The 5,000-nt window shown below is 65.9% G+C and overlaps 1 non-coding gene across 1 annotated transcript; it reads left to right on the forward strand.

The window, feature by feature from the left end:
• The first annotated feature begins 2,118 nt into the window (after positions 1 to 2,118).
• Positions 2,119 to 2,237, forward strand: LOC141979779 (5S ribosomal RNA). The gene has a single exon (XR_012637171.1). It is a non-coding gene; the product is annotated as a 5S ribosomal RNA (ribosomal RNA).
• The last annotated feature ends 2,763 nt before the right edge of the window (positions 2,238 to 5,000 follow it).

Here is a 5,000-nt window from a genome sequence, read left to right on the forward strand (position 1 = left end):
CCCCTGCGGTCGGGGGCGCCGGCCCGCGAAGGACCCTTCCCGTCGCGAACGTGAGCGCCACATCGATCGGAAGGCGAGAGAGGAGCGGGCCCCCCCTCCCTCCGGGGGGCGCCGACAGTCGGAGTTCGCATCCCGGCCACCGGGCCTGCACCGGGGGTGCGAGGGGACGACGGGGTCCCCGGAGGAAAAGAGCCGGAAAAGGGGGGGCTCGGGGGGGCCGGGGGCCGCCCCACCTGCCAACGTGCCCCTGTCCCCCCTCACAAGATCGGGTACAACGCGCAGATTGGTCCCCGAGGCTCATCTCTGGTTCTCACAGGTTCCGAAAAACCTGTTCTCAGAAATCTCCTCGCACCCGTCAAAATGAACTAGTCGAAAAATCCAACCGCCAATTTAGGGGGACCAATCTGAAATCCTATCCGACCTCCTGGTTCTCTCGGTCGGCCGAGGGCACTTTTGGCGACCCCATCCGGACTTCCGTGAGACTGCCGGCCATCAGGTCAACCCGTCACTTTGAATGGGGTTGACCTGATGGCCGAGCAGGGACTTAGACATTTTTTCAGCCTTTTCCTCGGGGTTGACCTGGTGTCCCGGGGGGACTTAGACATTTTTTTCAGCCTTTTCCTCCGGGTTGACCTGGTGTCCCGGGGGGACTTAGACATTTTTTCAGCCTTTTCCTCCGGGTTGACCTGGTGTCCCGGGGGGACTTAGACTTTTTTTCAGCCTTTTCCTCCGGGTTGACCTGGTGTCCCGGGGGGACTTAGACTTTTTTTCAGCCTTTTCCTCCGGGTTGACCTGGTGTCCCGGGGGGACTTAGACATTTTTTTCAGCCTTTTCCTCCGGGTTGACCTGGTGTCCCGGGGGGACTTAGACTTTTTTTCAGCCTTTTCCTCCGGGTTGACCTGGTGTCCCGGGGGGACTTAGACTTTTTTTCAGCCTTTTCCTCCGGGTTGACCTGGTGTCCCGGGGGGACTTAGACTTTTTTTCAGCCTTTTCCTCCGGGTTGACCTGGTGTCCCGGGGGGACTTAGACTTTTTTTCAGCCTTTTCCTCCGGGTTGACCTGGTGTCCCGGGGGGACTTAGACATTTTTTTCAGCCTTTTCCTCCGGGTTGACCTGGTGTCCCGGGGGGACTTAGACTTTTTTTCAGCCTTTTCCTCCGGGTTGACCTGGTGTCCCGGGGGGACTTAGACATTTTTTTCAGCCTTTTCCTCCGGGTTGACCTGGTGTCCCGGGGGGACTTAGACATTTTTTTCAGCCTTTTCCTCCGGGCTGACCTGGTGGCCGAGCGTCTCGCCGTCCGCGGCCGGAGCTAGAGATGCCCCCCCCCCCCCAGGCCAGCCTGCGAAGCCGCGGCCAGGATCGGGCCCCTGGAAGTCTGACTAAAAATTTTCACCGACCCCAAAAACGGTTAGGGGGGGCCTCATAAAGCCTCCGGAGCGAAAAAAAAAAAAACGGAAAAAAGGATCGGGCCCACCCGAGGCAGGGGAGTCAGTAAGGGAAAGGGGACGAGGCGGCCCGGAGCCGGGTGCCCGGAGCCGGGTGCCGGCGGCCAGGATCGGGCCCCTGGAAGTCTGAAAAATTTTTTTCACCGACCCCCAAAGTGGTATTGGGGGGGGCTCATAAAGCCTCCGGAGCGAAAAAAAAAAAAAACGGAAAAAAGGATCGGGCCCACCCGAGGCAGGGGAGTCAGTAAGGGAAAGGGGACGAGGCGGCCCGGAGCCGGGTGCCCGGAGCCGGGTGCCCGCGGCCAGGATCGGGCCCCTGGAAGTCTGAAAAAAAATTTTTCACCGACCCCCAAAGTGGTGTTGGGGGGGGCTCACGAAGCCTCCGGAGCGGAAAAAAAAAAACGGAAAAAAGGATCGGGCCCACCCGAGGCAGCGGAGTCAGTAAGGGAAAGGGGACGAGGCGGCCCGGAGCCGGGTGCCCGGAGCCGGGTGCCCGCGGCCAGGATCGGGCCCCTGGAAGTCTGAAAAAAAAATTTTCACCGACCCCCAAAGGGGTGTTGGGGGGGGGCTCATGAAGCCTCCGGAGCGAAAAAAAAAAACGGAAAAAAGGATCGGGCCCACCCGAGGCAGGGGAGTCAGTAAGGGAAAGGGGACGAGGCGGACCGGAGCCGAGTGCCTACGGCCATACCGGACGGAAGGCCCCCGATCCCGTCCGATCTCGGAAGGTAAACCGTCCCGGGCCTGGCTAGTACTTGGATGGGTGACCGCCTGGGAATCCCAGGTGCCGTAGGCAGCTTTTCCCGCTGCGAGCCAGCTCTCTCCTTTTCTGGGGAACAAGGGCAGGGTCGCCCTGCCAGGGGCCCTGGGGCTGAAGTCCCTGCCGGCCACCAGGTCAACCCGGAGCCTGCCCCTCTGCGGCCAGCAGGTCAACCCCATACCGGCAGGGGGTTGACCTGGTGGCCGGGAAGCAGAGCGGCCAGCAGGTCAACCCCATACATTCAGCGGGTTGACCTGGTGGACGGGAAGGAAAGCGGCCAGCAGGTCAACCCCATACTTTCAGCGGGTTGACCTGGTGGCCGGGAAGGAAAGCGGCCAGCAGGTCAACCCCATACATTCAGCGGGTTGACCTGGTGGCCGGGAAGGAAAGCGGCCAGCAGGTCAACCCCATACATTCAGCGGGTTGACCTGGTGGCCGGGAAGGAAAGCGGCCAGCAGGTCAACCCCATACATTCAGCGGGTTGACCTGGTGGCCGGGAAGGAAAGCGGCCAGCAGGTCAACCCCATACATTCAGCGGGTTGACCTGGTGGCCGGGAAGGAAAGCGGCCAGCAGGTCAACCCCATACATTCAGCGGGTTGACCTGGTGGCCCGAAAGCAAACCGGCCACCAGGTCAACCCGGAGCCTGCCCCCGCGGGCAGGGGCCAAGCGGACCCCCCTCCGCCCGGGCTTGCCCTGCTCCGAGCCGGGGCTTAATCCCCGTCCGGCCACCAGGTCAACCCGGAGCCTGCCCCTCTGCGGCCAGCAGGTCAACCCCATGCCGGCAGCGGGTTGACCTGGTGGCCGGGAAGGAAAGCGGCCACCAGGTCAACCCCATACTTTCAGCGGGTTGACCTGGTGGCCGGGAAGGAAAGCGGCCACCAGGTCAACCCCATACTTTCAGCGGGTTGACCTGGTGGCCGGGAAGGAAAGCGGCCAGCAGGTCAACCCCATACATTCAGCGGGTTGACCTGGTGGCCGGGAAGGAAAGCGGCCAGCAGGTCAACCCCATACATTCAGCGGGTTGACCTGGTGGCCGGGAAGGAAAGCGGCCAGCAGGTCAACCCCATACATTCAGCGGGTTGACCTGGTGGCCGGGAAGGAAAGCGGCCAGCAGGTCAACCCCATACATTCAGCGGGTTGACCTGGTGGCCGGGAAGGAAAGCGGCCAGCAGGTCAACCCCATACATTCAGCGGGTTGACCTGGTGGCCGGGAAGGAAAGCGGCCAGCAGGTCAACCCCATACATTCAGCGGGTTGACCTGGTGGCCGGGAAGAAAAGCGGCCAGCAGGTCAACCCCATACATTCAGCGGGTTGACCTGGTGGCCGGGAAGGAAAGCGGCCAGCAGGTCAACCCCATACATTCAGCGGGTTGACCTGGTGGCCGGGAAGGAAAGCGGCCAGCAGGTCAACCCCATACATTCAGCGGGTTGACCTGGTGGCCGGGAAGAAAAGCGGCCAGCAGGTCAACCCCATACATTCAGCGGGTTGACCTGGTGGCCGGGAAGGAAAGCGGCCAGCAGGTCAACCCCATACATTCAGCGGGTTGACCTGGTGGCCGGGAAGGAAAGCGGCCACCAGGTCAACCCCATACAGGCAGCGGGTTGACCTGGTGGCCCGAAAGCAAACCGGCCACCAGGTCAACCCGGAGCCTGCCCCCGCGGGCAGGGGCCGGCATACCCCCGTCCGTCCGGGGTCGCCCTGCCCCGGGCTCCGGGCTTAAGTCCCGAGCGGCCACCAGGTCAACCCGGAGCCTGCCCCCGCGGGCAGGGGCCGGCGGACCCCCGTCCGTCCGGGGTCGCCCTGCCCCGGGCTCCGGGCTTATTCCCCGTCCGGCCACCAGGTCAACCCGGAGCCTGCCCCCGCGGGCAGGGGCCAGGCGGAGCCCCGTCCGTCCGGGGTCGCCCTGCCCCGGGCTCCGGGCTTAAGTCCCGAGCGGCCACCAGGTCAACCCGGAGCCAGCCCCCGCGGGCAGGGGCCGGCGGAGCCCCGTCCGTCCGGGGTCGCCCTGCCCCGGGCTCCGGGCTTAATTCCCGTCCGGCCACCAGGTCAACCCGGAGCCTGCCCCCGCGGGCAGGGGCCAGGCGGACCCCCGTCCGTCCGGGGTCGCCCTGCCCCGGGCTCCGGGCTTAATTCTCCTCCGGCCACCAGGTCAACCCGGAGCCTGCCCCCGCGGGCAGGGGCCAGGCGGACCCCCGTCCGTCCGGGGTCGCCCTGCCCCGGGCTCCGGGCTTAATTCTCCTCCGGCCACCAGGTCAACCCGGAGCCTGCCCCCGCGGGCAGGGGCCGGCGGACCCCCGTCCGTCCGGGGTCGCCCTGCCCCGGGCTCCGGGCTTAATTCCCGTCCGGCCACCAGGTCAACCCGGAGCCTGCCCCCGCGGGCAGGGGCCAGGCGGACCCCCGTCCGCCCGGGCTTGCCCTGCTCCGAGCCGGGGCTTAATCCCCGTCCGGCCACCAGGTCAACCCGGAGCCTGCCCCCGCGGGCAGGGGCCAAGCGGACCCCCCTCCGCCCGGGCTTGCCCTGCTCCGAGCCGGGGCTTAATCCCCGTCCGGCCACCAGGTCAACCCGGAGCCTGCCCCCGCGGGCAGGGGCCAGGCGGACCCCCGTCCGTCCGGGGTCGCCCTGCCCCGGGCTCCGGGCTTAATTCTCCTCCGGCCACCAGGTCAACCCGGAGCCTGCCCCCGCGGGCAGGGGCCGGCGGAGCCCCGTCCGGCATACCCCCGTCCGTCCGGGGTCGCCCTGCCCCGGGCTCCGGGCTTAATTCCCGTCCGGCCACCAGGTCAACCCGGAGCCTGCCCC

Source organism: Natator depressus, chromosome 28, assembly GCF_965152275.1.
Source record: "Natator depressus isolate rNatDep1 chromosome 28, rNatDep2.hap1, whole genome shotgun sequence".
NCBI lineage: Eukaryota > Metazoa > Chordata > Testudines > Cheloniidae > Natator > Natator depressus.